The sequence below is a fragment of the Silene latifolia genome, chromosome Y (genome assembly GCF_048544455.1).
Source record: "Silene latifolia isolate original U9 population chromosome Y, ASM4854445v1, whole genome shotgun sequence".
In the NCBI taxonomy this organism is placed as follows: Eukaryota; Viridiplantae; Streptophyta; class Magnoliopsida; order Caryophyllales; family Caryophyllaceae; genus Silene; species Silene latifolia.
This window is the reverse complement of record NC_133538.1, coordinates 424,081,226-424,091,738: the sequence shown is the minus strand read 5'-3', so window position 1 is coordinate 424,091,738 and position 10,513 is coordinate 424,081,226. Positions and strand designations below refer to the sequence as shown.

The window sequence follows — 10,513 nt, the reverse complement described above, 5'->3', positions numbered from 1 at the left end:
TTCCGTAAGTTCAAACTTTCTCCCACTCTGTCTTCCAGAAAATGAAAATCTTTCTGGAAAGACAGTATTATGAGCCACAAACTGTTTGTTCTCGTTTTGGAGGAGTAAAAACCAAGTGGTTCAATTTTGGATAACCCTCAGAAATACACAAATTGGTTCTGAACATAAACATTTATGATCCCAAATGTATAAAAAGACAAGTTAGGGACTCTCCGTATCCATATCTCATATGGAGTCATTTAGGCTATTATAGTCGGGTTTTACACTTTTAGTGAGAAAATAGCTTACAAAAATTTCGAAAAACCTCAAACTATATGTAACACCCGCGAATTTCCCATTTTGACATTTAAAATTTATTAAGCCATTTGAATTACTTTATTAAATATTTTTGAATTGTTCAATTTAATTAATTTTATGTCAAACAAGATTTTTATAAACGTATTATATAAAAGCTCATTTTTATAAAAATACGTACGATTAAATTATATTTTTAAGGCACAATTTATATAATAATATATGTATACGTATTTTTGGTCGGATAATAATAATGACTGTAATAATCTTAACCTCCGTCTTAATTTCCGTCTAAACTTTAGACCGTCACATTTCATGTTGTACCTACTTTAATCTGGACCAATTAAAAACCAACAACACATTCAAAATATCTCTTATTATTATTATTATTAATTTTATTATTATTATTATTATTATTATTATTATTATTATTATTATTATTATTATTATTATTATTATTATTATTATTATTATTATTATTATTATTATTATTATTATTATTATTATTATTATTATTATTATTATTATTATTATTATTATATATAGTGTAGTTGGTAGTAGTACCATCGGTATGACCCACCCCCCATTTCCCTTCTTCTTCCTTTTCTGCGTAAAACAAAGAACAACAACAAAAACGCAAAGAAGAAGAATAATCAAACGCCAACCACCATTTCCGCCTCCTTCAACCTCCGTTATCTCCCTCGTTTCTCAACCAAATTTCATGATTTTTACACCTTTAGCTTCCTCTCTTCTTCCTCCTCATTTTAAGGTAATAAAGTCTTGATTTTGTAGAAGTTCGAAAATACCGTCTCAAATGACAACTCGGTTTCTTGTCTTAATCGACTCGTTTTTCCCTCTTTTAAGCTGAAGGTTGAAGAAAGGTTCGTACTTTTGGACGTTTAAGAGATCAAAGACAGGTAACGGTGATAGGTTACTCGACAATCGTCGAAATTTCCGTCTTATTTGTCCTTTTAAATGTTCTTGATTATTAAAGTTTAAACCTTTATATTGTTTGGCGTTTGTATGATGTTTTTCGTCTTGAATGGTGTTTTGAAACGGGACTGTTTTGAGCCCGAGATTCCGTTATGAGCCTGGTGTGGTTGAGCTCGGTTTATGGCTCATATGGATTCGTGATTGTGGCTGCTTGAGTCCAGTTTTGGGGTGGTCTCTGTTACACGCTTTAGGACTGTTTTTGGGTTCGGTTTTCATGCGTCTTCTGGTTCTGTTTTGGACGGGTTTGGACTCTGTTTTGGGGGAGGGTTGATATGGTGGTTATGAGCAGTTAGTATGGTGGTTGCGGGCAGTCTTGAGTCGGGTCTCGGTGGCTGTTTGAAATGGTCTAGCTGAGGGTAGCGTTTTATGATCGAGTACCGGGTATGGCTGCGGGTTTGGAGTCGTGGTGGTTGTAGTTGACAGTGTGGTTGGACGTGTTTCGCACGGTACTTGGGACTGTTAAACAGGTTGAGTGTTAGCCGTGGGGGAGTGGTTGTAGGAGTTGGTTGGTGGCTGTTTTGAGGGGGGGGGGAGAGCGGCTGGAATGGATAGTTTAGATGGCTCATAGTTGGGCCGTGGATTGGGTCCTTGAGTCGTGGAGATAGTCCGCTTTTGGTGCAATGCTAGTCATTGGAATTAATTTAATTTCCGTCTCATATTTATATAACACAACTCGTTTATATTTAGTTTACTTATTATTTCAATTGGGCTTATTTGACATTAAAAGTCGGGCTCATTATATTCTAATTATTGGGCTTGACTTGTAGTTTGGGCCATACTCATATTATGGGTGCTCTCGGCGCCAAATTTAGTATGTATGATTCGTTTAAATCTCCGTCTTGTATTTTATATAATGAAATCCGTTAAATGTTGTACACTACTTTTATACATATATTTCTCTCATGATCAATTGTTTGGGTTTCACATGATTTAATGGTTGGTTTTTACATGAGTGATTTGTTGGACTTATCATATGATTTAATTGTTGGGCCAATCTCAAGTTTTGTAGTGGGCTCATGAATGAGCCGCTTATGCTCGTTCCATTTTATTTCGTAATCTTATATAACGTAAATTATTCGTTGTCATTCATTATATTTTATTTAACCGGCATGATAAATTATAAAATGAAATATTTATCTGCTTAAGACAAGTATGAGTCATTATTATTAAATGGTTATATGTGAGAGTCATATTCTTGATAATGCCTTGTATTGTTCAGTTGTGAGAGTCTTGGTCCTATCGGATACTAGGGGTGAGCTATAAGCCCTCTAGTTGCGATATGATCGTTGGGATTAATGTTCCCATCTGTACTCATGGTGAGATGCAAGCCATGAGTATGAATGTGACATTAAGGATCCCGTATCATATGATGTTTGCATGATCATTCTTACTCCTATTGTGACTCAAGTGTGACATTTTACATTGTGTGACTACTTGACATTCCCTATTTATTCGCCCTCGGACATTGGGTCACGGTTAGGTGCCATTGTTTCCGAGTTGGGCTATTTTTCCTTCCGCCTCTTCGGACCGGGGGTCACGGTTAGGTGACAAGGTTCCGATTTGGGGTTACTCGACTTCCGGGCACGGTTAGGTGTACCATGTTTCGAGTCTTGGATACGATTTGGTATCGTGTGTCGAATCGGGTGTCGTCCATCCCGAGAGTCTGGCCAGGTTTAGACTAGGACCGTATTATGATCGTCGTCCTACCAAGAGGTTGGAGTCTAGAGGGTTGTCTTGTTTGAGTTCATACTAAGTATATGTCTTACACTTGTTGAGTCGTGTCAACATAAGTGGGTTGACTTGGTGATTCTATTCCTTGATTGTACATTCATCCTCATATACCATGCCTATTCTATTAAGAAAGTATTATGCCTGTTTCACCATGATTGTTCATCATATCTCCTTATTCTTTATTGTTCGTATATGTTGCATGATTAACATGTTTGATTAAATGTTGTTTGTTACCTGCATTTCGACATATTGTGGCTGGGAGAACCTTGAGTTACTCCCCACTGACTGTGGCGTTCATGTTTACATGAATGACAGGTTTTGAAGATGCTTACGTGGGGAAGACGTGTGGGCTAGCGAGAACTAAACCCTTGGACCTTAGTTTCTAATTTAGAAACCCTTTTATCTGTTTATTCGTGGGATATCTTTTCCCCGCTTTCTAGACTTGGGTTGTAATGACCTATTAATGTCTATTGTAGTATTTGTTTCATTTCGTTTTTGGCACCCGCGTGCTAATCTTTAACTAGTAATTTAAAAGTTCTTAAAATCTCACTAATTTCCGCATTAATTTATTAGTTATATTTTCCGCTTTATCGCGGGGTGTCACAGTTGGTATCAGAGCATATGTTGCTCCCGACGCACACACGTGTACCCCAAATTTAAATGTGAACTTGACCTTGAATAATGAATGAGAGATGGGTAGACTTAAGGACCTAAGGTGGTAGTCTGTAGTGTGTTTGCTCTTTGTTAGGTTCTAACCTGTTTGTTGATTGTCATTTAATAATTGTTGTGTCCTTGGATCAATGACTGTGGACTTACCTACGAGAAGATCAAGATTTGGTGCTTATTGCAAGAAATTGAGGATTTGCCCAACTTTGAAGAATGCTTCTACTTCCTCGAAGATGTTTCTCATTCTTAGTGTACCTTGTCTTATTCCTTATCTCTTGGTGCTCATCCTTCTTCTAAACTCTCTTTTCTATTCCTTTGGAATTACTCGTGTACCCTCCTAACTTGCGTTTTGTTCCTTGCTTATCCTTTCTCTAAACTCTCCTCTGTTCTACTTTGAAAGTCACTCTTGTATTTCCTAACCTTGTCCTTTGTTCTCTGTTAAATTCTCCTTAACGCCTTTTTGATAGTACTCTTCCTTTTGAAGGATGTTGACCTTGATTGGAAAAGTTTGACTTTTGTGGAGTTTGTTTGTGGTTAACCCTTGACCCTGATTTTGAAAGGTTGTGATATTAGAAAGACTTAGGTAGTATGATGAGACATACTTGGTGATACCTATACCTAGTTCCTTGATGAAGTAAGTAGAATTGATTGGTGGATTCCTTGTGTTAGGAATGAGTTGCCTATGTGATTAAAGTTATAGGACTTGGCTTTGTTGTTCATGTATGGGATTTGAAAACTTAGTAGGTTGAGTGCCGTCACCTTAGGAGTAAACATGAGATAAGTTTAGGATATGAATTTGCGTAAAACCCATTTTTTTGATGTTAATGATCCCGTATAGATTGGTGATGTGATCTGATGTTAGTTGTTCCTTAAGAATTTTGTTGAGAAGTCTTCGTTAATTCATTCTTTGGTTTTTAAACCTTGATGGTTGTGTCGAGTACTTGAGATAAAGAGATGCTTTTATACTTGAGTGGTAGATTTGCTTTAGGGAAATCCTAACATGTGATCAGATGGGTGGAAGAGGTATCTAACCAATTTATCAACCCTTAAGCGAGCGTTTATTTTACCTTAACCCTTGTTTTGAGATTTGATCGTTTTGTTATGAAAGTACAACACCCTAATAGGCGTGACCTTGTTAGAGAGATACTTAGGTTTTAGGAAGCGTATGGATTAAGCCTTAAAATCCTCTTTCGTACCATTAATCGTTTTCCTCCTTTTCATTCATATCTTGGTTGGATTTAATTCTTAAGTATAAAAGTTTACTCGTTATTTCCTTGTCTTGAATACCTCCCTAATTCTAATATCTCTTACTGGTTGTTAACTAGTTATCTTTATGATTCGACTCTTTTAGTCTCACATCTTGACATGTTCATATATCCCTCTTGGAATTTCCTATCCTTTCCGAACTCCGGTTATTACTCTTGTTTCCTTAGTGGAGTGATGGCATTGTTGGCTACGTTGTAGAGTGAGTGAGATGCTCCTTGAGGATTCTTTGTGAGTCTTGTTTTCGTCGAAGTTGGATTAGTAGAACTTAAGTTAGGTTGAGTAGGAAAATTCGTATGAGATACCTATTTATCTTTTGGGTTGGTGATCTTTATAATTTGGGGAATGTGATCATCTATGCTTGTGAATTCGGGTGTGAATAAGATTTTGTTTGGAGTGTTAGAAATGTATAAAGAACTTGGGATTATGATCTTTGATTAAGGATTTTACCATAGTGAGGACTCCTAGTGGTCGATAGTTGGTTATGAGTGTAACTCTTTTAGTAGTTTTGATCCTGATCCTATGGAAGTCGTTTGTAGATGTTTGAGGGTTTGGAGTGATGAGATTACACTTATAGTAGAGTACTTGGTTTCAAGGAATAGCTTAAGATGAAGTAACATGAGTGATTTGAGGAGATTCTTGGGAGTGTTGTGATTATAAGTTTTATTACTAGGAGGTTTTCAGAATCGTTTGGATGATGTTGTTATTTGAGGTTTGAATATCTGGCGTTTCCTAGTTGTCTAATTTCCCTTTCTCCTTGATCATAAGCGTTACCGTTCATACCTCATTTCCTCGCTTCATCTTGCTCCTCCCTTAAGTTTGATGCTAGTGGCCTATAAAAACTCTGTCTTTGACATCCTTGTTAAATTGACTTCAATTCTTGCTCTATGAAATTCGTCGTAGCTCTTTTGATTAGTTAAGTTTGAGTCCTGTTAGCATACTTGTATCTATGATATCTAAGTTACTTTTCTTTTGTCCAATTTCTAAACCTTCAAGCTACCAGTTTCGATTCGTTGTTAAAAGTTGATATTACTTTTGAAAAACCTTACCTATTTTAAGGATTTGAAAATGAAAATTTGATTTAATTCCATAATTGTCCCTTGAGCGTGGACTTCTTTAACATGATTTTAATTGCTGAACCCGAGATTTCTTTAAATTTTATCCAATTTCTGTTAACTTTGACCTATTTATGATTTCTTTGTCAAAGTATAATGTTATATTTCAGGAACTTGATTCCTTTTTGAGTTTATAAGTGAAATCTTCATTTCTATTTGGACTTTTGCAAAGGAAAATTTGAGTAGATTACCTTTTCTCTTGATTTTAACGTTGATCGGATGTTAGAACTCGTTATTGGAGACGTTTGATAACTTGTTCTACGCTTGTCGGCGAATGATTTTTGGTTTAAATCTGTCTTTGACTTGGAAAGTTAGCGTTCTTGTGTGCACGACGAGGGCAATTTCGTTCCACGAATGAGACTTATACTTTTGAAAACCCTTCGATAATGTTTTTGAAAGTATTTTGATCTTTGATTTATACAAATGATTTGCTTTTTGACCTTATCTTTGATTTGGAATGTGATGTTCTTGAATACGTAACGAGAACACCTCCGTTCCTTTGATGAGAATCTGGTTTTGTCGGAGAATTTTATTTGAATCTTTTGAAAGGAATTTTAATCTTTACGATAAGTAAACTTTTAATGTTTTGGTTACTAATTTTAAAAGTTCAGTTTTATTTTTATTTTTATAACCTTTCATTTCTATTTTCAAGTTTCGAGGACGAAACTTTTTAAAAGGTGGGGTGATTGTAACACCCGCGAATTTCCCATTTTTACATTTAAAATTTATTAAGCCATTTGAATTACTTTATTAAATATTTTTGAATTGTTCAATTTAATTAATTTTATGTCAAACACGATTTTTATAAACGTATTATATAAAAGCTCATTTTTATAAAAATACGTACGATTAAATTATATTTTTAAGGCACAATTTATATAATAATATATGTATACGTATTTTTGGTCGGATAATAATAATGACTGTAATAATCTTAACCTCCGTCTTAATTTCCGTCTAAACTTTAGACCGTCACATTTCATGTTGTACCTACTTTAATCTGGACCAATTAAAAACCAACAACACATTCAAAATATCTCTTATTATTATTATTATTATTATTATTATTATTATTATTATTATTATATATAGTGTAGTTGGTAGTAGTACCATCGGTATGACCCACCCCCCATTTCCCTTCTTCTTCCTTTCTGCGTAAAACAGCAACAACAACAAAAACGCAAAGAAGAAGAATAATCAAACGCCAACCACCATTTCCGCCTCCTTCAACCTCCGTTATCTCCCTCGTTTCTCAACCAAATTTCATGATTTTTACACCTTTAGCTTCCTCTCTTCTTCCTCCTCATTTTAAGGTAATAAAGTCTTGATTTTGTAGAAGTTCGAAAATACCGTCTCAAATGACAACTCGGTTTCTTGTCTTAATCGACTCGTTTTTCCCTCTTTTAAGCTGAAGGTTGAAGAAAGGTTCGTACTTTTGGACGTTTAAGAGATCAAAGACAGGTAACGGTGATAGGTTACTCGACAATCGTCGAAATTTCCGTCTTATTTGTCCTTTTAAATGTTCTTGATTATTAAAGTTTAAACCTTTATATTGTTTGGCGTTTGTATGATGTTTTTCGTCTTGAATGGTGTTTTGAAACGGGACTGTTTTGAGCCCGAGATTCCGTTATGAGCCTGGTGTGGTTGAGCTCGGTTTATGGCTCATATGGATTCGTGATTGTGGCTGCTTGAGTCCAGTTTTGGGGTGGTCTCTGTTACACGCTTTAGGACTGTTTTTGGGTTCGGTTTTCATGCGTCTTGGTTTCATTTTGGACGGGTTTGGACTCTATTTTGGGGAGGGTTGATATGGTGGTTATGAGCGATTAGTATGGTGGTTGCGGGCGAGTCTTGAGTCGGGTCTCGGTGGGCTGTTTGAAATGGTCTAGCCGAGGGTAGCGTTTTTATGATCGAGTCCGGGTATGGCTGCGGGTTTGGAGTCGTGGTGGTTGTAGTTGACAGTGTGGTTGGACGTGTTTGGCACGGTACTTGGGACCGTTAAACGGGTTGAGTGTTAGCCGTGGGGGAGTGGTTGTAGGAGTTGGTTGGTGGCTGTTTTGAGGGGGGGGGGAGAGCGGCTGGAATGGATAGTTTAGATGGCTCATAGTTGGGCCGTGGATTGGGTCCTTGAGTCGTGGAGATAGTCCGCTTTTGGTGCAATGCTAGTCATTGGAATTAATTTAATTTCCGTCTCATATTTATATAACACAACTCGTTTATATTTAGTTTACTTATTATTTCAATTGGGCTTATTTGACATTAAAAGTCGGGCTCATTATATTCTAATTATTGGGCTTGACTTGTAGTTTGGGCCATACTCATATTATGGGTGCTCTCGGCGCCAAATTTAGTATGTATGATTCGTTTAAATCTCCGTCTTGTATTTTATATAATGAAATCCGTTAAATGTTGTACACTACTTTTATACATATATTTCTCTCATGATCAATTGTTTGGGTTTCACATGATTTAATGGTTGGTTTTTACATGAGTGATTTGTTGGACTTATCATATGATTTAATTGTTGGGCCAATCTCAAGTTTTGTAGTGGGCTCATGAATGAGCCGCTTATGCTCGTTCCATTTTATTTCGTAATCTTATATAACGTAAATTATTCGTTGTCATTCATTATATTTTATTTAACCGGCATGACAAATTATAAAATGAAATATTTATCTGCTTAAGACAAGTATGAGTCATTATTATTAAATGGTTATATGTGAGAGTCATATTCTTGATAATGCCTTGTATTGTTCGATTGTGAGAGTCTTGGTCCTATCGGATACTAGGGGTGAGCTATAAGCCCTCTAGTTGCGATATGATCGTTGGGATTAATGTTCCCATCTGTACTCATGGTGAGATGCAAGCCATGAGTATGAATGTGACATTAAGGATCCCGTATCATATGATGTTTGCATGATCATTCTTACTCCTATTGTGACTCAAGTGTGACATTTTACATTGTGTGACTACTTGACATTCCCTATTTATTCGCCCTCGGACATTGGGTCACGGTTAGGTGCCATTGTTTCCGAGTTGGGCTATTTTTCCTTCCGCCTCTTCGGACCGGGGGTCACGGTTAGGTGACAAGGTTCCGATTTGGGGTTACTCGACTTCGGGCACGGTTAGGTGTACCATGTTTCGAGTCTTGGATACGATTTGGTATCGTGTGTCGAATCGGGTGTCGTCCATCCCGAGAGTCTGGCCAGGTTTAGACTAGGACCGTATTATGATCGTCGTCCTACCAAGAGGTTGGAGTCTAGAGGGTTGTCTTGTTTGAGTTCATACTAAGTATATGTCTTACACTTGTTGAGTCGTGTCAACATAAGTGGGTTGACTTGGTGATTCTATTCCTTGATTGTACATTCATCCTCATATACCATGCCTATTCTATTAAGAAAGTATTATGCCTGTTTCACCATGATTGTTCATTATATCTCCTTATTCTTTATTGTTCGTATATGTTGCATGATTAATATGTTTGATTAAATGTTGTTTGTTACCTGCATTTCGACATATTGTGGCTGGGAGAACCTTGAGTTACTCCCCACTGACTGTGGCGTTCATGTTTACATGAATGACAGGTTTTGAAGATGCTTACGTGGGGAAGACGTGTGGGCTAGCGAGAACTAAACCCTTGGACCTTAGTTTCTAATTTAGAAACCCTTTTATCTGTTTATTCGTGGGATATCTTTTCCCCGCTTTCTAGACTTGGGTTGTAATGACCTATTAATGTCTATTGTAGTATTTGTTTCATTTCGTTTTTGGCACCCGCGTGCTAATCTTTAACTAGTAATTTAAAAGTTCTTAAAATCTCACTAATTTCCGCATTAATTTATTAGTTATATTTTCCGCTTTATCGCGGGGTGTCACACTATATCTCATAAAGTTCGGTTTATATACTTGACTACACCATACTCTATGGTGTCCCAAGGAGAAGGTATTATGTGAACTGGTTCACAATCTTCTTAGCGATTATCAAGGTCATTACTTGATATTACCCATTTGATCTTCAAAGTCATTACTTTGAAACTTCCGATCAACATCTTGATCTTGACGTGCTTTTGGTTTACTTCTTTTTCCACATTTCAAAAATCACTTTTATGTCTTATTAAATAGATATGAGGTTTTCATATCTACTTAATATTACGGTAAAAGTAACGAAGTATATATATATATATAACCAACTATCGACCTTAAGCATCCGTATGTATATGGTCAATCACCTCACTATTGTGTTTCTTTTCTGCAAAAGAAAAACATAATACATGCACACATATCATAAGACTCACAATCAAATGATTGTTCAATGTGCTTTTCGTTTACTTGTTTGAAACGAATTTACATAAGGTTTGATGAATTGGGGTCCCCAGATTAGAGACTTTAAAATCTACAAGATAGTATAACATTTAATTTTCGTGAAGAATGTAAAATTCCTCTAATTTAAGTGGTCT

At 36.2% G+C, this 10,513-nt stretch overlaps 2 long non-coding RNA genes across 2 annotated transcripts; both read left to right on the top strand.

The window, feature by feature from the left end:
* Positions 1-960: 960 nt before the first annotated feature.
* Positions 961-3,667, top strand: LOC141626613 (uncharacterized). The gene is made up of 3 exons (XR_012536210.1): positions 961-1,063; positions 1,159-1,211; positions 3,334-3,667. It is a non-coding gene; the product is annotated as an uncharacterized LOC141626613 (long non-coding RNA).
* Positions 3,668-7,272: 3,605 nt separating this feature from the next.
* On the top strand, positions 7,273-9,872 carry LOC141626612 (uncharacterized). Its single transcript, XR_012536209.1, has 3 exons — positions 7,273-7,375; positions 7,471-7,523; positions 9,644-9,872. It is a non-coding gene; the product is annotated as an uncharacterized LOC141626612 (long non-coding RNA).
* The last annotated feature ends 641 nt before the right edge of the window (positions 9,873-10,513 follow it).